The 23018-nt window shown below is 44.6% G+C and overlaps 1 pseudogene; it reads right to left on the reverse strand.

The window, feature by feature from the left end:
* Positions 1–1547: 1547 nt before the first annotated feature.
* LOC139175277 (vomeronasal type-2 receptor 26-like) lies at positions 1548–16645 on the reverse strand (annotated as a pseudogene).
* Positions 16646–23018: the final 6373 nt, after the last annotated feature.

The raw sequence follows: 23018 nt of genomic DNA on the forward strand, positions 1-23018 counted from the left end.
TAAAAAGACCCCATATACTAACAGACATAGACACAAGCATACCATATATAAATTAAACATGCCCAGGGGAAGATGTTTCAGTTCCCCCATGCCTGATGGCAAAGGTGGGTTTTAAGGAGTTTACAGAAGGCAGGAAGAGTAGGGGCAGTTCTAATCTCCGGGGGGAGTTGGTTCCAGAGGGCCGGTGCCGCCACAGAGAAGGCTCTTCCCCTGGGGCCCGCCAACCGACATTGTTTAGTTGACGGGACCCGGAGAAGGCCCACTCTGTGGGACCTAATCGGTCGCTGGGATTCGTGCGGCAGGAGGCGGTCTCGGAGATATTCTGGTCCAATGCCATGAAGGGCTTTAAACCGTGAAAACCCAACTGTCAGATCTGCCATCAAACCACTTCAGTCTTGTTTCTCTTTGTGTCGATGTCAACCTGCCATAAAGTTAGGTGAGGGGGAATGGGAGGATAGGGAAAGGTAGTGTGTGTGACAGGGGGATGGGACATTTTGGCAACATGGGACACTTTGCCGCCAGCCAATCAGGGCAGTCCTCACAAAAAGCTATTTTGGGATGGAAAGAATGGGACAGTTCGCCTCCCCCTGAGAGATGCTAAATCCTTAAAAAGCTAATTTGTGAACGGAGGAGGTCCGATTCCAAGAGAGATCTGGAGACCCTCTGGGGCATCTAGAGAAGCCTTTCTCTCTCTCTCTCTCTCTCTCTCTCTCTCTCTCTCTCTCTCACACACACACACACACACACACACACACACTAGTTCTAGTCTGAACCACTCCTCAAAAGGAGACTGATACAGAATCATAGAGTTAGAGAGGATCTCAGAGCCCATCTAGTCCAACCCCCCCGCCCCCAAGCATGAGACTGAAACAGACTAATAGAGTTGGAGGGGATCTCAGAAGCCATGTTGTCTGACCCCCTGGTCAATGTCAGGATTAAGCAATATCCTGAGGTAATATCTCAATGCAGAAGAAAGGACTACGTAGAGAATGCCAAGTCATTCTGAGTTAATTAAGAATGCAGCAACCTGATTGGGTGATAAATATTTAAATATGCAAGAGCTTTAGTATTGCTCTCGGTTCTCTAATCTGTTCTCTCTACTCTCTGATCTCTGGGGAGTGTGCTATGTTCTCCATGCTCTGATCTGAAGTTCCTGTTGCTTATTGCTGTATTGATTGGTTGGTTCCTGTGAGTTACTGTAATTGAGATAGTTGTAGTGATATAATAGTGAGATACTAGTGTGGTGTGTGTATTGATGGAATACAGTTAGTAGTGTAAATAAGAAGTAAATATATTTTTGCAAGACGTCTTGTTGCTGCTGTGTTTTATTGAAGACTTGAATTCCATATCTATTGGTCTATGGCTGGCTGGTTGGGTTGGTTAGCTGGTTGGGCAGGTTAGCTGCTTGGGTTGGCTATCTTCCGAAAGTGAAGCTCTGACACTCAAGCAGGAAATTGAAACAGAATCATAAGATGGATGGCACCTTGGAGGCCATCTAGTCCAGCCCTCTGCTCAAGCAGGAGACCCACAGAAACTCAAGACATAAATCAGAGTTTTTTGTGCCCCATTATATTACCTCGGCAATTCAATTGGGGCCTCAGTAGGATAATGTACCATTTGGGGGGAAATATGCAAACCAAGAGACCAGCGCCAGAGGCCAAGATGGAGAAGACCTCTACGGCCACCATGGACTTCCCTTTAGTGCTCAGGTAGGTGGGGAGGAAAGTGATCCAAACACTGCAAAAGACCAGCATGCTAAAAGTAATGAATTTGGCTTCGTTAAAGCTATCAGGCAATTTCCTAGCCAGAAAGGCTATAACAAAACTCACAAAGGCCAGAAAACCCAGGTAGGCTAGGACTGTGTAAAACATTGAAACCGAGCCTTCCTGACATTCCAAGATGGTCTGTCCTTCCAAGGAGTGGAAGTCCAAGTTGGGAAATGGGGGAGAGGTTATCAGCCAGATGGCACAAAGAACTGCTTGGACCAGGGGACAGGCTAAGATAATGGAATTAGTCAGTGGTTTTCCTAAGAATTTCCTTGCCCTGTTTCCTGGTTTGGTAGCCATGAAGGCCAGAACCACCATGACTGTTTTTGCCAGCACAGAGGAAACTGCAAGAGAAAAGAAAATGGCAAAGACAGTTTGTCAGAATAGACAAGTGAGCTTCCTGTGTTGACCAATGAAGAGGAAGGAGCAGAGGAAGCAGAGCAGGAGGGAGACCAGGAGGATATAGGTGAGATCTCGGTTGTTGGCCTTGACTATTGGTGTTTCATGATGCTTACGGAAAACCATCAGTACTGCAGATGTGATCAGAGAAAGGAAAAGAGCTAAAGAAGCCAAAATGTATCCAAGGGTCTCTTGATAGCTGAGGAAGTGGATCTTCTTGGCAATGCATTGCTCCTTCTCCTTGTTGGGATACTTGTCTTCTGGGCAGGGGTCACACTGGGCTGCATCTGAAAATAAGAATTTTTGTGTAAGGATTTCAGCGTCATCTGTCATGGTCATTGTCCCTTTCTACGAATTGACATGACTGTCCCCCCTTTTTTGCTCTGGCTAACCCACAAACTAAATACAAGAAATATGCAAATTCCACTGATTTTTATCCACTGCCAATTCACTTCTATAATTAGTACTTCAGATTGAATGGAACTTAATATTAAATATTAAATAGTCCTTTATATTCATTTGAACTGCCTGAGTTTCCTGACTTCTTCATGCTCAACAGGGTTAAGGTTAGGAAAATGGAAAATGCTGACAGGACAGATGTATGTATGTATGTATGTATGTATGTATGCATGTATGTATGTATATGATTTGTATGCCGCCTCTCTCTGAAAAATTAAATTATTAAGGAGCAGAGAAATGTTTTGTTGGGACAGGACAACGCAGACCCATAAACTGACAGATAATAAAGCATATTGATGTTGTGTATTCCCAACAAAAACAACAAAATCAATTATTTACTCAATGATTTCCTAGACTAGGAATCACCAACCCGTAGCTCCAGAGCGATATGCTGCTCTTTGGGGCCCCTGCTGTTGCTCCCTGTCCCATCATTGGCTGGCCTCACCCTCTCCTCCCTCACCTTTCCTGATAAAGTAAGGGCAACAGTGTGAATGTAGATGTGGTCATGGTTGATTCTCTGACACTGGATGAGGAACATTGTCATCCCTGTAAAGGCTTCCTTTTCGTCGACTCTCCTGTCCCTTTTGTGACTCCATGGGTAGCTATGGTGTGGCCAGGAGTCTGCACATCCATGGGGAGACCCCAAAATGAGTACCAAGTGCAGCAAAGTTGCCAGTGGGGGGCAGGCAGTGGGCTGCTGCTTGCTTAAGGATGTGACTTCTCTCCTGCTCTAAGGATCTGGCCATTACCTTGCCATGTCCCATCCTGTCCCCCCAACCCACAGCTCTTCAGCCCAAGCAGGGTGGACATAAGCTCCAGCCCAAAGTGGGAGGAAGCAAAGGCTTATTTATTCATTCAACTTCTATGCCACCCAATCCTGAAGGACTCAAGGCGGCTAAGGGTGCCTTTGCTCTGGTGACCCTCCTCCCAATATTTCTACCCTCATGATGGGGGGGGGGGCATATCAAGGCAATTTAGCTACCTTCATGTCACATTTGTGCGTAAGACAATATTTGTTTCGTAGTGGTCACACGCTCCCTGCTAAGCCGAAGATGTGGAGGGGGACAGGATGGAATGGGACATGGCAAGGTAATGGCCGGATCCTTAGGGCAGGAGAAAAGCCATGTCTAAAACCTCTCCTTAAATGAGCAGCGACTCACCCTCTGTGTTTGCCTTTGCACCTTGAGGAGGGTCTCCCTGGACATGCCACAACCAGCCAGGGAGAGGGGATGGAGAAACCAGGACTGGTTATTGTTACTCAGCATACACTAAGAGGGGGAGAAAGAGAGAGAAGGGAGAAAGAGAGAGATGAGGGGGGGAGGGAGAGAGAGAGTGGTGTGTGGGGAGGATAGGAGAGAGAAAGAAATAGAGAAAGACAGGAAGAGGGAAAGAGAGAAAGAAAGTTGAGAGGGAGAAAAAGAGATGGAGAGAGAGAAAGAGACAGATAACTTTTTCAAATTGAGATCAGACCCATAAAACATAGGTATTATTATTATTTATTGTTATTATTTATTAGATTTGTATGCTGGGGGGATGTATATTGATGGGAGTGAGGTCAAATGAGGTCAAGTTGGCCATGCCCACCCAGGTTTTGTGACTCTGAATGTTTTGTTTTCTCTGGAAAATAGGGCCAAATGGCTCTTTGACTTTTTAAGGTTGCCAATCCCCGTCCTAGATCCTAGAAGATCTGTGTATGACAAGTGCTCTACCTGTTTGATTTGAGATGGTTCCTTCTGGACAAGAGGCACATTCGTAGCAGCAAGTGGGCTGGCCCTCTGGAACATGTCTCCTCTCTCCTGCATGGCACCTCTTCTTGCCACACCTGGCAAAGGGCACCTTCTAAAGGAGAAAAAAAGAAGTGTTAGAAGTGGCCTCTGCAATGAAGATCCTACATTTATTCATTTCCATATTCCTCTTTTTCTGTTGAGAATGTTATCAATTATAAATCATTCACAAAGGTCTAACAGGAACCATGAAAATCTCCTAGGAGATTCAGGCAAGTGGCACTGCTGACTCACCAATGGATACTAACATTTGACTCTTGAACCTCAGAATACAAAGGAGGTTTTGCTACATTGAGTTACAACTTTGCTACAACAAAGAATGATGAACATCCAAAAGAATGGCTATGGTCCGTGGAAATCTCTGCCTGGTCTAATAGCATCCTGGTTCTTCTCATTCCCACTCATTGCTAAAGGTTTCATAAATTAGATCTCAAATTTGTTAACCTCAAATGCAAGTAATTCACCCAATTTCAAGTTCCAAATTTCTGCATCTATATACCTGTTTTCACCTTAGAACAGGTGTTCTAGCTATGCCGGTTGGAGAATTCTGGGTGTTTGATGTCCACAGATCTTAAAGTTGGCACATTTGAGGACCTCTACCTTAGAAGGATGTTCAGCATCTCCAGGAGAGAGTGATTGTTTTCCTGAATTTACAACATTTCCTTACAGCTCACCTTTAAGACCCAGATGATCCCATCAGTGTTAATGGTGAAATCCTGGCCTGGGGCAGCCCTGGGATCCTTTTGCCCAACTTTCACAGGGACTAAAGATTTATTGGGATGGACAACCCAGTTGACAATATCGTAACGAGCAGTTCTCATTCCAATTTGTGAGAAGGAGATTTCATCTCCAGCACTGTTGTTGAAGTGGACATTTCTCAAATTGGCAAGAATCTGAAAGAAAAGAGATCTTCATAAATTGGAGCAATTAGCTGAATGGCAGAAACAGAGTAGGGTAGGGTAGAGTAGGATAGTGTCGAATAGAATAGAATAGAGTTTTATAATTTTTGTCACAAGTCTACAGCTACACTGAAAAGCTACAATTGGTTGAGATACAAGGAACCAGGAGAAATAGTAAACATTGACTCAATTGTCAACAATACAAAATATTCCGTTTATCACTGGGTATTTTTATTTTGGCTTCCCCATCACCAGTTTTTTTAAAATGACAATTTTAAATGAATAACTTGCCCCCAGACATTATGAGTGCTCCATCACTGGAGATTTTAAAGTAGAAGTTGGAAAACTTTCATCTGAAATGGTATAAAGTTTTCTGCTTGAGTAGGGGTTTGGACTAGAAGACTTCCAAGGTCGTGTCCAATTCCCTTATTCACTAGTGATGTACTATGTTCCTTCCTATTTCAAATGCTCTACTATCATCCCATTGCTAAATAAGATTCCATCAAGAAACTGAATGACTATAGAGCATTTGCACCTTGTGGTGTGACCAGAACAATCTGGAACAGAACACCTGAAAACCGTAGAAATGGTGGTAGACGTTAGGAGAAACCCTCCCATCCTACCACCTCTTACAATACTAGAAAACACAGTATCAACAGTAGAGACCTTCCAATTTCTAGGTTCCATCCTATCTTAAGACATAAAATGGTCATTTAACATCAAAAACATCATCAAAAAAGCACAATAAAGAATGTTTTTTTCTATGCCAACCCAGGAAGCTCAAACTGCCGAAGGAGCTGCTGATCCAGTTCTACAAAGAAATCATTAAGTCTGTCATCTGCACCTCTATAAGTGTCTGGTTTGGTTCTGTAACCCAACAAGACCAACACAGACTTCAGAGGATAATCAGAATTGCAGAAAAAAACAATTGCTGCCAATCTGTCTTCCATTGAGGACCTGTATATTGCATGAGTCAAAAGGAGGGCTGTTAAAATATTTACTGACCCCTCGCATCATGGACATGAGCTGTTTCAACTCCTACCCTCAAAATGAGCACCACACAGCAAGACAACTAGACACAAGAACAGTTTTTTCCCGAACGCCATCACTGCTAAATAAATAATTCCCTCAACACTGTCAAACTATTTACTAAGTCTGCACTTCTATTACTTAGTTTTTTTCTCATCATTCCTATCACGCATCTCCTCCTACTTATGACTGTATGACCAAAACTTGTTGCTTTTATTCTTAAGACTTTTATTAATATTGTTTCCTGATTGCTTTTTTGACTCCTATGACAATCTTTAAGTGTTGTACCTCATGATTCTTGACAAAGGTATCTTTTTCTTTTATGTACACTGAGAGCATATGCACCAAAGACAAAATCCTTTTGTGTCCAACAGAGTCCAATAAAGTATTCTATTCTATTCTATTTCCTATTCTATTCTATTTCCTATTCTGTTCTATTCTATATCCTATTCTATTTAATTCTGTTAAGCACATTATAAGAAACAAAGAAGTAAACATATCAATTGGAGTCACACATGATGCTAATTCATAAAAACATAAAAGAAGATTAAAAGGAATTGAGCTGAACATCTTTTTACATGTTCAGGTTACATGCGAAGGTAATCGGAGAAGATTCTTTAGATATACCCTTTAGAATTTCAACTCTCATGTTGAACCATCTTTCATGTTTGTTTAGAAACATAGAAACATAGAAGTCTGACGGCAGAAAAAGACCTCATGGTCCATCTAGTCTGCCCTTATACTATTTTCTGTATTTTATCTTAGGATGGATATATGTTTATCCCAGGCATGTTTAAATTCAGTTACTGTGGATTTATCTACCACGTCTGCTGGAAGTTTGTTCCAAGGATCTACTACTCTTTCAGTAAAATAATATTTTCTCATGTTGCTTTTGATCTTTCCCCCTACTAACTTCAGATTGTGTCCCCTTGTTCTTGTGTTCACTTTCCTATTAAAAACACTTCCCTCCTGAACCTTATTTAACCCTTTAATATATTTAAATGTTTCGATCATGTCCCCCCTTTTCCTGAGTTCTTTAAGATCTGAGTTCTTTAAGAACTCTGGGGTGGATGCCATCTGGACCCATTGCCTTATTTATCTTTAATCGTTCAAGTTCTTCTAAGACATCGGCTTCTAAGATCACTGGAGCTGAATCCGTACAGCTGGAAGCAATGCTATATCCCTCTATTTTGTACGGTGTCTTTTGAGAAAACTGAACAGAAGTAGCTATTGAAATGGTCAGCGATCTCCTTATTCCCATTAATGCATGTATTATTCCCGGTACTAAGTTTCGTGATGCCGCAGTTTTTCTTCTTCTTATCACTAATATATCTGAAGAAGGTTTTATCCCCCTTCTTTACAGATTTGGCAATTTCTTCCTCTTTTGAGGCTTTAGCAGCATATATTATCTGTTTCGCCTCCTTCTGTCTCATTTTATACACATCCCTATCAGCTATACTTCCAGACTCTTTATACCTCCTATAGGCAGCCTTTTTTTCATTGACTATAGCCCTTACATCATTGCTAAACCATAGCGGTTTCTTCTTCCTTTTACCTTTAGTTATTTGTCTTACATACAGTCCAGTGGCTTTTAAGATGACTTTTTTTAATACAGTCCACTGGGTGCTCGCTCCTGCCATTTTATCCCTCCCCTTTAATTCATTTTCTAAATATTCCCCCATTGCATTAAAATTTGTTTTTCTGAAATCCAATACTTTGGTTGCATTATAGGATTGCTCACAATTAGTTTTTACATCAAACCACAAACATAGATGGTCACTGCATCCTAAATTTTCTCCCACCTTGACATCTGAAACCCAATTCCCATTCGTAAAAACTAAATCTAGAATATTCTCCCCTCTAGTTGGTGTCTTAACCAGCTGTGCCAGAGCTGCTCCTGTAAAGGCCTCTTATGGCCATTAATTCACAGAGCTTGTTTATTTCTTTGTTTGTTTGTTTTTCTTTGCCTGTCTTTCTGCCTGTCCATCTGCCTGTCAGTTTGTTTGTTTGTTTATTTATTTATCTGTTTGTTTATCTGTTTCTTTATTTGCATTTGTATGCTGCCCACACCCGAAGGACTCTGGATGTCTTACAACAATAAAATGCAACCAGATTATCATATTGATCTGAAATGACACCTCCTCCTTGCTCACCTCATGATACTCAAGGAGCTTTGAATATGTTTCAGGACCATGTACTTTATAGGTTATTCTTCTTTTGTCCCCTCTTTCAACAAAACATTTAATGAATATTATTGTTTTTTTAAGTAATTGCTGGTTTAGTCTGTTCAGAGATGCCATGATATGATCTCCCTTGATATGATTTCAAGAAATGCATACGAGAAGCTTCTTCTCTATTGATCGGTGGACTGGATAAAATGTCGCAGAGATTGCCCCCCAGAGGCGGAGTAAAGACGCTGAGACATATATTGTGGATTAAGGGTCATTTATTAATTATCATAAATTTAAATGACTTTAAATACATTTAAATACGTAACTTTGAATATTTAATTCAAAACAGACTAAGGACCTGCAGAGCCAAACTAACGGGGCGGAAATTCCTACCATAACATTCCTTGGCAACATTGGGCAAGAACTCCTTGCTGAACCAGGTGGAGGTAACACCTTCACCTGGATCAAACCACGCCCCTTCGTCGTGTGGGAGGAATTCACCCTCCAATCCCCGGGGGAGATTGGATCCGATGATTCCCATGGGCATCCTCTCTCCAATCCCCAACGTTGCTCAAACCTCTAGTTCCTGGAGAGAGGCGGTCCATCACCCTTAAAGAATGCCCGAAAGGAGCATGCACAGTTGCTTCTAATTGCCCATTTCCGCCCCCAACCTGCCACGGAGGGGGGGGGTCAGATCTCAATTTTGTCCCCCCCGACCCCCACCCAGCCTCCTAAACTGGTTCCTGGAGGCGCCTCTGCAGGTCCGACAGGAAAATGGCATTCCCCTCATCTGAGAGGTGAACGCCGTCGGCCCGGTAGAGCCGGGGGTTCCAAATTTTATCAGGGGATGCTTCACTACACCCCCCCAACTCCCCCACCACCCTTCCAATGGCCTGGTTGACCCTTAACCTGGCCTTGTTCACAGCTTTAGGTGAAATAGCATTCCGCCAGACCAGTCTGGGGAGAATCTCAGACCACACTATGCGTGCACCTGGATATGCAGTGGTGATGGCCTGCAGATCTTCGCGAGCCTGGATGCTCACCGCCAAGCCACTCAAAACACCGAGGTCATTGCGCCCGAGATTAATCACCAGCAACTCGGGGGCTCTCCCGGACCAACACTGCTCAGAAAACAGGGGGCAGAGCCCCTCCCAGCGCATTCCCCTGTGGCCCATCCAGACGACGTCCCTCCTGGAGCCCAGGGAAAGCTGCGATCCGACAGGAGACCTAGCAGCAAAACAGCCGGCCCAAAAGCCAAACCACGGGCCGGAAAAACAGCAACGGCTGAAACAACAAACCAAACAATTAAAACGGCAAATACCCGGGTCCCTATCGGGGAAGCCTACGACTGGTATGGCCAAGCCTGCCTGTAACCCTAGCTAGCCCTGAACTGCAAAATTCCTTACCTGTCCTGCGGTATGCAGCCCGGGTGCTTGGAGCTATTGACGGCCCAATGGCCTGATCTGCCTCCTGCCTCCCTGGTTCTGTAGCCCCGCCAGGCTCCCTAAGATCCCTACAAATTCCTGCTGCCTCCCATTCAGCTGGCCATGGTGAATGGCGCCACCTTCCTCCTAGCATCACCCCAAAGCCAAGGAAACCCGAGGCATCAGAGTGCAATGGCAAGTCTGCTTGGAGAAGCAAATCTTGCTGCCAGAAGGAAATCCAGTTAAATCAGGCCAGGAATGTCTGCCATACCCGCAAGTCTTCTCTGGCCCCTGCATTGAGCTGCACACGATGATGGGGCAAGCTTAATCCCTGCATGGGGGAATACAGTCTGCGTAAAAATGCCCTACCGGGAGCAATTACCCGGCATGCGAAGTTAAGCAGCCCTGTGAGCTCCTGAAGCTGTTAGAGAGTTACCTTTTTCCGGGGTGAATAGGCCGATATTCCCCTAGGGCTTTCTTGGGCACCACCCGGGGGGGGACCCTCCTATTAGGCACGGGGGGGAAGGGGCCCAGGACCCTTACTTTGTCTACCTCTTTCTTAATCTTAGCTCTAACTAAATCGTCATTACCCAAAACTGACTTCAAATTCTTTGACATAAGGCCTTACGTGGACCACGATAAGGGATACTAAAGCCTTCATAAAAGCCCCAAAGGATAGCGGGTGGTACCCTTGCAGGAGTTCGGCCAAGCACTCAAGCTTGACCGGACTGGGGCCCTTGCGTCGCAGGAACGGCTGGCTTACTTTTGTCCCTGTTTCCACCGAGACATGTGCACATGTGGGTGGCATGGGAACCCCCACACTTACCGCAAGCATGCTGGAACTTACAAGAGGAGTGTGCACAAGAGCCCTTGGCACTGTACTCATAGCAAAGCTGGGTGGTTCAAACACCCTGCCCCGCAGCAGCGCGGGGTGCAGCCGGCTCCTCCTCCATTAAATGACCGCTATCGGTCCGCTGACCCGACCTGCTCTTACGGGTCGCCTGAAACCATAGGTCGGGCACTTCCCGATCCCAGGGGAGAGAAGGGTCAAAAGCCACCCTCATCCGGAATGCCTCATCGTAGTTCTGCCAGGCATCCCCCTTGACCTCGAAGTATGCCATGGCAATGAGGTCGATGTATTTAAGTAGCGCCGTAGCCCTACCCAGTTCCTTTTGTATTATAACAGTGGCATAGGTCAAAAAGGCGTACAGCCAAGACCTGAAACTTCTGGGGACCTTGACCTTTTTGGCCCGATCGGTCTGAGCTTCCTCATCCCTCTCCTTCTTGGGAACCTCCCTATTTAACAGGGTATAGAGGTCGATATATTCTCCCCTCCAAATCTTATCCCTAATCGAGGGGTGCAAATGATATCCCAAGGAGGTTGATGGAAGGCCTACAGGCACCGCCCCCATGGCAGCAGCCATGGGGTCGGTCGAGGTGGCCACACTGTTACTGTCCGTCCCTGCCACAGAAAAGGCCGCCGCAAGGGAAGAAAAACCCAGCACTGTCACCGCCCCAGCTACCCCAACAGGAGCTACCTGGGGCCCTCCACTGCCAGTCATGTTGAGCGATGACCCGGTTGGCCCCGAAGATCCGGGCAATGGTTGGAGCCACTGTGTATTAGAAATACTACCCTGGCTCCCCCCCACGGTGGACCCCATGTTCACCATTGGCACCCCGGCCAGGACCAAAGCCGGTTGCACGGTTGCACCCCAAACTTGGGAGCATACCGTAGGCGTGCTGGACCCCAAAGGGGGAGCCATGCTGGCCGGCCCCACCGGGGGGGGGGTTACGGTGGATAACCCCCGTACAACCGGTGTGGGTGCAATGGATACTGACTCACCCCTGCCATCCAATGGGGCCCCAAGGGCCCCGGCCGCCGTACTGGCATCCTGTACCCTCGGGTCGCTCTGGTCCGGAGCTGGATCTTGCGCATCCCCGCTGGCAGGAGGGGCTCCCAACGCTGCCGAGGGCCTGGATCCACTGTGTGTCCTGAAGGCGGCTTCCCAGCGGGCGTCCATCCGGTCCAGGCGATCTAGTAAAGCGGAAAAAGATTGAGCCGAGATAATGGGTTCAGGGCCTGGGGTGACATGGCTGACAGAAGAGGGTTGCGCACGAGGGGTAGTAACTATCTCCCCCGCCTCCCTAGCCCGTAATGAAGGGACCCTGGGTAGGGGCACGCCTCTTGGGAGCCATGCAGACAATCCCTCTAAAATCCCAGGGGTAAAGTTAAGATCGTAGGCCCAAACCAGGCCTGCTCACCCCCAGCCACCCGGAAGGGAGGTCTTGGGGTTCAGGAAACCCTGGGACACTGTTAACAGGGAAAAAACCTGGATGCCCCCACAACCCAGGCCAAGACACCCGAACAGGGGGGGGCCCTGGGACCAGATTGCACCACTAGGTGCAGTACTTGATCCCACTACCCTGCACTAAGGCCACCCTTGCTTCGAAGTGCCCAAATCCCTTTGTCCCAAAACAAGAGGCTTATCTTCCTTTAGCCCTTACCAGCCCACCTTAGTAAAACAACCCCCCCGTGGAGAATTTGGGGGGGCACAGGGGGGGAAGTGGTGTGTGTGTGCGTGTGTGGGGGGTTTAAACTCCCCTTAAGTGGGGGGGAGAGAGGCCTGCCCGCTAACCCCCAACGCAAACAAAATCCCGTTCCTAAAATGACATTTATTTTTATTTTCTATTTTTACAAAATTAAATTAATTTAGCTGAGCTAATCAATTAAAGACTTAATTAAATATTAATTATTAATTAAATATTAATTAAATAATTAATTAATCGAGAATTAACTCCACAAAATGTCCCAAATTAATATTAATATTAAATATTAATTAAATTAAATATTAATTAAATAATTAATCAATTAACTAAAGCAGGGGGGGATTGGGAAGGTGATGTGTGTGTGTGGGGGGTTTAAACTCCCCCTAAGGGGAGAGGCGATGTTGCTAATCCCCGATGCAAACAAAATCCTAAATGAATTTTATTCTTATTGTTCTATTTTTTATTTTATTTTATTTTTTATTTTACAATTTATTTACTTTGACCAATTAATAAATTAAAGAATCAGAGGCCGAAGGCCTCTGACTGCACAAAATTGCCTACCGAGTGAGGCCCTTATGCCTCGCTACACTCTACACCCCCACCCGTCCAGAGAGTAGGCTGCCCTACCCTCTCGTTCCCAATTTAAACAAGTAAAGAAAAAGGAAGAGTCAGAGGCCTGTAAGCCCCTGAGCCAACAAGCCTGGAACGCCACGTTGTCCAATCGAGCGAGCAGCAACGTCTGGTTGCTCCTCCGCCGTTCGCTGGCAAAAGCAATGGGGGGGGTCCCTTCCAGATCGACCTTTAAATAGGGCGATCGGGACCCGGCAGGGCAAGCCGGCAGCGCCCTCTCATTGGCGCGCTGCCAGAAGCCGAACTTCCGGGTTCCGAATGAACCCGGAAGTGCTGAGCTCTGAAAAGAGCTAGCTCAGCGTTGCCCCCCCGCCCTGTAGGGAATTTCAGCCGGCAGCTTTAAAAAACTGCCGGCTGGGCATTTACCTGCCATGGCTCCACATTTGAGATCCTTTTTCCAAGCTTCAGCATAGCTGGTTGTGCTCTTGAGTTGTAAATTGTATGCAATGCATGTGCCACTGCATACATGGCATTATAGATACTGTAACTTTCACCTGTCATGCTCATTTCAAAAATAAAATCTGGAACATCCTGTAAATTCTCCTTTCCTGTACATTGTTCTCCCCCTTTTGGAAGGACATTGCCTGGTTTGGAGATATGGCAGCCAAAGAGTTTTTCCCACAAATCCAGGAGAATGGTGTCCCCTTCTTTGATCAAATGGTATAAAGACAGGAGGAAGTGGCTGAATTCTGAAACATCCCCAGAGTTTTCCCTAAACTGCAAAGCCCCATGCAAAGGCTTTACACTTTCAGAAGGGTCTCCCTGCATAGTAAATTTCCAGTGAGAAGTTAGGATCCAAACATTTTGAAGTTGTACCATTCCATGCTTTACAGAAGCTTTCAAAAATGACAAAAATGTTACAGTATCAGTGGAATCTCCAAACAAAATGATGACTTCAGCTTTAAATACAATTTTGGAAAGGAATTTCTGTAATGCAATGATTACGTCCTCAGTGTTCAAACTTTCAGTAAAGGCCAGGCAGATGTCATTCTCCTTCAGCATTGGCATCAGAGTTGAAATGAAATGTTCTGCACTGTCATCTTCAGAGGTCCCAAGCCCAACCCAGTTCCACTGGAAATACAGGAGCAGCTGAACTAAACCCACATACTCTGAAATGTCACTGGGATTAATCCGGAAGAAGGAAGGATAAAGTGGTCTGTATTCCCGAGGGATCTCAAAGCCAACACCAAGCTGGAGAAAGGGAGATTCCTCTTTCAAAGGCAAAGTAAAGTATTGTGATTTCACCTGCCTTTTTTAAAAACTTAACAATCAGGCAGACTTACTTCAATTAACAAGCTTAAGCATCTTCTCTTCCTAGGAAGAGCTGCTTGTGACACATTTTGTCTGGTTTTGATATGTCAAAAGAAAAGAAATAATTAACGTGATTGAGGCAATAAATTGAATGACATGCTGGCTAAACTTTTATGAAAACCAGAAATTTATTATTCTTGGCAAGTACAGGATTTCAGAATTATGTCATTATTGGTCTGTTGGGGATATGTATCTTGACACATAAAATCTAAAAATGAATTCAACTATAGGATATCCCCTTCACCAACATCATTTTCACCCTTGACTTCCGCATTTGTTTCTGTTCTTTGTCCACACCATACTATATACAATGAATCCCCCTTACCTGTGGGACCTTGTAGATGCTGGGGTGGTCACCTCCAATGATAGAGAGCAGAATGTCCTGTCTGTCACATTTATAACCTGGAATCATTTGGCCCCAGGTGAAGAGCAAGGAGAAGCTGATTAAAGAAATGGTCCTCTCAATCCGAACATTGTCACAAATGTGGAAGCCAAATGTGAGGTTGGGGAGGAGAACCAAATCTTTGTTTATCTCTGTGACTGCAAACTCTAAGGCTAGGAACTCTTGGTATTTCTTGAGTATGGGTCTGTTGTAAAGAAAACACTGGGAGCATTATAGGGAAAATATGTATGTGATTTAGAATAGAATAACAGAATTGGAAGGGACTTTGCAAATTCAGATTGGATTAGATTATTATTACAGTTGGAAGGGACCTTCTAGGTCATCTAGTCCAACACCCTGTTTAGACAGGAAACCTAGAAATTTTGCTTCTGTCCTTGATAAGTTACCATTCATTTCTTTTTCTACCTTCAAGTGCTTTGGAGAATAGCTTGACTCCCAATTCTTTTTGGCATCCCCTGAGATATTGGAACACTGATATCATGTCTCCCCTAGAACTTCTTTTCATTAAACAAAACTTACCCAATTCCTGCAACCATTCTTCACATGTTTTAGCCTCCAGCCCCTAATCATCTTTGTTGCTCTTCTCTAAACTCTTTCTACAGCCTCAACATCTTTTTAATATAGTGGCAACCAAACCTGGATGCAGTACTCTAAATGTGGCCTTACCAAGGCATTATAAAGTTGTATTAGAGAGCCAAGGTGGTCCAGTGGTTAAAATGCTAGCTGAAGTTCAGCAGTTTAAATCTCACACGCTCAAGGTTGATTCAACATTCCATCCTTCTGAAGTGGGTAATATCATTACCCAGATTGTTGGGGACAATATGCTGACTCTGTAAACCACTTAGAGAGGTCTGTAAAGGCTCTTTGAGGTGGTATATAAGTCTAAGTGCTATTACTATTAACACTTCTTCATTCTATCCCTCGGTTTATGCAGACTAGAACTGCATTGGCTTTTTTGGTTAATTGTTCCCACCATTAGGAAATTTCTTCTTAGTTCTAAACTTCTTCTGTCTTTGTTAATTTCCACTGTTTCTTATCTTGGTGCTTTGGGAAATACTTTGATTCCCTTGTCTTTGTAGGATCCCTGAACCCTAACCACACTCTTTCTTTTCTTTAGATTAGACAAAATCCAATTCCTGTAACCGTCGTGTAAATTTTAGCCTCCAGTCACCTAATCATCTTTGTGGCTCTTATCTGCATACTTTACAGAGTATCAATTTTTTGTTTTTGTATTGTGATAACCAGAACTGGTCACCACATTACAAAACTGGTCTTATTACACTGCCAGACAATGAAAAATAATGAAGCTTTTCTATGAATTTTCTACTATGACATTCTACCATAATGAACATTGTCACCTATTTTTTAAGCCAGCACAATTTCGGTTTTATTGTTCCTCACTTTTTATGGAATCTGTCATCTTTCTGGTATACAATTCTGGAATGATTGAGAATTTGAGCCTGCTTTAAGATCAAAGGCAAGAACTAAACCAGGACATTAGAACAGTAGACCAAGGATTTCTGAAAGGAGACTCTGAATCCTGAACAAAGAAAATAATTAATGATTTTTTTTTCCCTGCCAGGTGAAACTTACAAAGCATTATAACGAGTCCTGAATGGCTCCTTCTGAAAATCAGGGACTCTGGAGAACATATGAATTTGCAGGGGTAAATTCCCACCAATAATGAGATCACCAGATCTGTAATAGTGCTGTGTTCCTTTAGGTATGAACACAGTCCTCCACACACATAATGCTCGCCTCCTCTTAGCAGTAGTTGGAGGAAAGAGGCAGAAGAGCAGCAGCAGGAGATACAGCCCAGTCATTCTTATCCCTTCTAAATTATAAACCAAGGTTTTGCAGAAGCTGAATTACATGCATGAAGAAAGAGAAAAGGAAGGACAGCTGAGTCTCAACAAACCCAGGAAACATTCTTTTTAACACGTAAAGATAATTTCACAGATCCTGCCCCTAGTGGACGACTTTGGAACATGTTTTCAAAGCAGGTTTTATCCTGGAATAATTTGGGGGACAGAAATCCAGAGGGATATATTAAGAATTACAGTTCTGATAATTGCAAAGGAAAAGAATCCTCCTATACACTCAGCAATATATTTTATTTACACTCCAGAATGAGAAAAACAATTTGTCTCTCTTATTGTTAATCCCTAGTGCAGATAGATTTCAAAATCAAGGGGAAGTTGGGTATTTGACCTACATGAAACTGAATCACTGGAGATGAAGACGGAGTTTGACCTGAGCCACAGTTTTTTTTATAATATTGAGTGTTATTAGGGCATAGTGGCACAGGACAATAAATTGTATTCTAGTAAGTTTGAACAAACATTCCAAAATTTAAATCAAATAACTTGGTAGGGGCTGAAATTATAAATCAATTTCTCCCATAGAAGTTAAAAATAGACAGGAAAACCTCTCAAGATGTTATACTAATTTAAACTGTATGGACCCAGTATTTGGACCCAGTGTTCTGCTATATTTTGTTGATCAAGCAATGATCCCACAGTTTTATTTATTTATTTATTATTAGAGTTGAAAGGACCTTACAGGTCATCAAGTTCGACTCCCTGCTTGAGCAAGAAATCCTACAGCCCCCCAGCCAAATGGCAGTCCAATCTCCTCTTGAAAATGTCCAAAGTTGGGGAGTTCACAACCTCTGCTGGCAGGCCGTTCCACTGGTTGATCGCTCTCACCGTCAGGAAATTCTTCCTTATCTCCAGGTTTAATCTTTCCTTGGTCAGCTTCCAGCTGTTGTTCCTCATCCGGCCCTCTGGTGCCCTGGAAAATAGTGTGTCCCCCTCCTCTCCGTGGCAACCCCTTAAGTACCTGCATACAGCTATCATGTCCCCCCTAGTCCTTCTTTTTACTAGACTATCCATGCCCAGTTCCAGCAACCTTTCCTCGTATGGCCTGGTCTCTAGTCCTTTTATCATTTTAGTTGCTCTTTTCTGCACCCTTTCCAGAGTCTCTGTATCTCTTTTGAAGTGTGGTGACCAGAACTGGATGCAATACTCCAGGTGCGGTCTGACCAGGGCTGTATAGAGTGGTATTATTTTTGTCCTACTGCGTGAAGTGCTTTGAATATAAGGAAACTATCATATATAAACCTAAATCAACTATGGATGCTTGGTATTTCCAGTATTCGGACTTAGAGAGTTTTCAAATAAATAAACAGAAAAAAAATGTTGCTTAAATATATCACTGCTCAAGATTATGAAATTTTGGTGAAAACATCACATTTAAAATGAAGTCATCTTCAAATTAATTTATCTACCGTATTTCTATTTCTATTATTTCTATTTCTATTTCTATATTTATATTTCTATTATTTATATTTCTATTTCTATATTCATATTTATATTTCTATTCTTTCTATTCTTTCTATTTCTATTTCTATTATTTCTATTTCTATTTCTATTATTTCTATTTCTATGCCTCCTTTTGCCGCACACTCAGGGCAGCTCAGAGCAAATGGATACAAAAAACAAAAATATGGAAGAAATCGAATTTAAAACAATTCTAAAACCCAATACGTTAAAAGCAGTCATCCACATTCATTCCATATACATTGGCCGGAGCGAACACTCAACTGCCCCAGGCCTGCTGGCAGAGATTATTTTTAAGGCCTTGCAGAAGGCCAGGAGGGTGGAGGCAGTATGTGTTAAGTCTGTATAACAAATGTAAAACTCTGTAAAAGAAAGATCTTGTAAAAAACTGTCTCTGACTATGAATAACCTTGGCCGCGTCTGATTGGCTAAGACGCACGGCCGTTTCTTTTAGGCGCGAGCCTTAAAGGTATAAAAAGGGCTGTTTTGACACTGACAGTTCAGATGCGTTCCTTGCTGAAGTCACTTGCGAGAGAGCTGAATAAACGGAACCATCTTGTACTTCTTGTCTGAGTCTCATTCATTTCACTGGCGACGAGAGAACGAAGAATCCACGAGTCAAGCATGAATCACCTCCAGATCGGCCGGGCTCCCGACTACTTCGACCCCGAGAAGTCGTCCTGGGACGCCTACATGGCGAAATTTGAAATCTTCCTAGAAGCGGCTGGAATGGGAGAAGCTGAAGACGACAGGAAGCGGGCGATCTTCTTGAACTATTGCGGGACTGAGATTTTTGACCTCGTCCAAACGCTCACCGACCCGCTTCCAGCTAAATCCGTTCCGTGGGACGACCTCCAAGCAAGACTTGCAAACCACTTCAAACCAACGAAGCCGGCCGTAGTCTACAGACATCAATTTTCCAGGATGACCCAGCGTGAGTCTGAGACAATCAATCAATTCGCCACGAGACTTCGCACGGTACTGTCAAAGTGCAAATTTGACAGCCCAGAAGCTCGCCTCACAGACGCTCTAATTTTTGGGATGAAGAATGCGACGGTCAGAAACAAAATCCTGACAGAGGACGACCCAACACTTCAGTCAGTTATCAAGCTGGCTCAAACAGCCGAAGTAGCTGACGCGGCCGCCAAAGAACTAAAGGAACACGAAAAAAAGGAGACCGTCTCCAAAATCTCCGTTGCTGTTTCCCGCGCCGAAACCACAGATGACCTCAGCCCAGCTGCCACGGACGACGACACCTGTCTCCTGCTGCCGTCCGAGCAAGCCAGACAACCCAGATACCAACGTCCCTCCAACCCCTGCCCCGGATGCCGAGGGAATCACCCACGACAGCGCTGCCCCTTCAGGGACGCCATTTGCCGCCGCTGCAATCGACGCGGGCACATCGCCGAGGCTTGCAGAGCGCCCCTTCCAGAGGAGTCCTTCTCTACACCCCGCCAACAACGTTTCAACAACCAGGCACAACAACCGCGAGACAACAAATTTTCCAGAGGCTTCAATCGCAGAAACGACTCCACCGCTAACCGTGACTACGCACGAGGTAAAGTACAAACTTACGTAAATTGCGCAACTACTAAAGGCAGGAACAAGATTATCATCTCGCTACTTTTAAATAACAAACCCTGTAACCTAGAATTAGACACAGGCTCTAAGCATTCTATTATGCCTTGGGACAAATTCAAAATGTACATGCCAAATTTTCTTAAAACTGACTTTGTTAACTCAACTTTAATAATAAGGGATTTTCAAGGTAATGTCATACCTGTTTTGGGGAAAGTAGATGTGCCTGTAAAATTTAAAAATTGTGAATATTCTCTTCCTCTGATCGTGGTTGAGGGAGCGAAACACTCCCTCCTGGGGTTAACATGGATGTCTCCTTTGGGAATTGAAATACTGGGTCTTTGCCATGTAAATGCTGAACCTAATATCCCTAACTTTATCCAAGAATTTCCTGAGGTTTTCAGCCCAACTTTGGGCACCTATAACGGGGCCCCGATCTCCTTCTCTCTAGATCCCAAGGTACCCCCAGTCAGACTTAAGCCTCGCAGGGTACCCCTACCGCTATTACCTAAACTAGACATCCAATTGGACAAACTGATAGCCCAGGGCATCTTAGTCCCTGTAGAACAAGGGCCATGGGAAACCCCCATAGTCACCCCAGTTAAACCTGATGGCTCCTTAAGGGTCTGTGCAGACTACAAAGCCACTATCAATAAAGCCCTTCAACACCATCCATACCCGATTCCAGTAGTCCAACAGTTGCTACATTCCCTGGGGGAAGGGAGAATCTTTTCAAAAATCGACCTGGCGCAAGCGTACCAACAGCTTCCGGTCGATGAGGCCACATCCCTGGCCCAGACAATAGTGACCCACAGGGGTGCTTTCAGGTGCACCCGCCTGCAATTTGGGGTCAGTACCGCCCCAGGCATTTTCCAAAGTTTCATGGAACGATTATTAGCAGGTATAAAAGGGACCTCCCCATATTTTGACGATATATTTATATCAGGAAAAAACCAAGCAGAATTAAACATGCGCATCAGAGAAGTGTTGGCTAGACTTCAAGCTAAGGGGTTAAAAGTAAAACCAGACAAATGTGTGTGGGGAGCCAATAGCATAGAATTTCTGGGCTATAGAATAGACAGTGAGGGAATACACCCCACAGCAGATAAATTAGAGGCCATAACCAAAGCACCCGAGCCAAATAATAAGACAGAACTCCAAGCATTTCTGGGCCTTCTTAATTTTTATTCTGTCTTTCTGAAACAGAAGGCAACGGCAGCAGAACCGCTACACCGACTGCTGCAGAAGGGAGTTCCCTGGACCTGGGGCACAATGGAGCGCGAAGCTTTTCATAAAATAAAACAGTTATTGACCTCTAAAAGCGTAGTGGTTCAATATAGCTCAACTTTGCCCATAAGGCTCACGTGCGATGCTTCGGCATATGGGGTTGGCGGGGTATTAGCTCACATAATGCCAAACAATACAGAGGCCCCCATCGCTTTCTTTTCTAAAACATTGTCCATGGCAGAGAGAAATTACAGCCAATTAGACAAAGAGGCATTGGCCCTAGTCTCTAGCGTTAAGAAATTCCATTACTATCTGTGTGGGAGGAGTTTTGAACTAATAACAGATCACAAACCCCTGCTTGGTCTTCTAGCTGCCAATAAACCAACTTCTCCCTTCATGTCCCCTAGATTAATAAGATGGGCTCTATTCCTGTCAGGATATCAATATCAACTAACACATAAGGGGGGAAAATCAATAAACCATGCTGATGGCCTAAGCAGATGCCCAATGCCCGAGTTAGTCTCAGATCCAACCCCCACAGAGGATGTTTTACTAATTGACCTTGAGGAAAACTGCCTGACCACTGCCAAAGAGGTGGCTGAGCACACTAAGAAGGATTCACTGTTGTTAAAAGTAATCAATTGTATTCAAAAAGGATGGTTGGGAGACTCTGAGGAAACTGGACTGTCAGAATTTAAATCAAAGAGGTTGGAATTATCCTACTTGAAGGGATGCGTGTTATGGGGTGACAGGGTGGTCATCCCCAATACCTTAAAACAGAAGGTACTAAGTATGTTGCATGCAGGCCACCCAGGCATTGTTAGAATGAAGGGTTTAGCCAGAGGTTACTTGTGGTGGCCAGGTTTAGATAGGGACATTGAGCAATGGGTAGCAAACTGTGACCCTTGCCAGGAATCACGACCCAATCCCCCGAAAACAACACCTCTGGAATGGGAAAGACCCACTGGGCCATGGTCCCGCATTCACATTGACTTCGCAGGGCCTATTGGAACTCAAAACTTTTTAATTGTGGTAGACGCTTTCTCCAGATGGGTGGAAATCATTGCTATGCAAAACATTACTACTTGTGCCACCATTAAGGCATTATATCATTTGTTTGCCACACATGGGTGCCCAGACATCCTAGTTTCAGATAACGGGCCACAATTGACTGCCAGACAATTTGAGTGTTTCTTAAGCAACTTAGGGGTCAGACACGCACTCACATCCCCTTACTCGCCATGGGTTAATGGCCTTGCAGAACGTTACGTACGTGTGGCCAAAGAAGCCTTGCGCAGGGCAGGCCCAGGGGAAATACAACACAAATTAGATCAATTCCTACTAATGCAGCATATCACCCCAAATTCCATCACAAACAAAAGCCCAGCAGAGATTTTAATGGGTCGAAAAATAAGGTGCCCCCTGGACAGGTTGCACCCTCGTTATTGTACTCAAAATGTAAATGATGAAACATGTATAGCACCTGAAAGAAATATGTACCTAGGGCAACTTGTTTTTGCTAGAAATTTTGACGGGGGGTTGAGTTGGCTGAAAGGAAAAATAATGCAACAAACAGCCCCAAAATCTTATGTGGTAAAATTGGAGGATGGCCGCACATGGAGGCGGCACATCGATCATTTAAGAGGGCGCATAACACCAAATGAAGAGCCGGCCGCTAACGGAAATTCTTCCCCCCAAGCAGACATTAATTCGCAACTCGAACTTTTGGAATTACAAAAGGACTTACCACGGCCAGATGCATCCTCCAGCGACGCCGAGCCTTCCTCCTCTTCAGGGCACGGTGCGCCACCAGCATACTCATCTCCGCAGGCCAGAGCCCCAACTTGGGCCCAGCCGCGGACAGGAGACAACTGTGAGCCAACCTCCACCATAGACATACCAGCCGGTAATGATCTGCGCAGGTCTGAGCGCACGTCACGCCGGCCCAATCGATTGGAGGACTACGTCACTTGGCTCACTGATTGACAGTTTGACTCAACTAATGAGGGAGGGGTGTTAAGTCTGTATAACAAATGTAAAACTCTGTAAA

This window comes from Erythrolamprus reginae, chromosome 1 (assembly GCF_031021105.1).
Source record: "Erythrolamprus reginae isolate rEryReg1 chromosome 1, rEryReg1.hap1, whole genome shotgun sequence".
Classification (NCBI taxonomy): domain Eukaryota; kingdom Metazoa; phylum Chordata; class Lepidosauria; order Squamata; family Dipsadidae; genus Erythrolamprus; species Erythrolamprus reginae.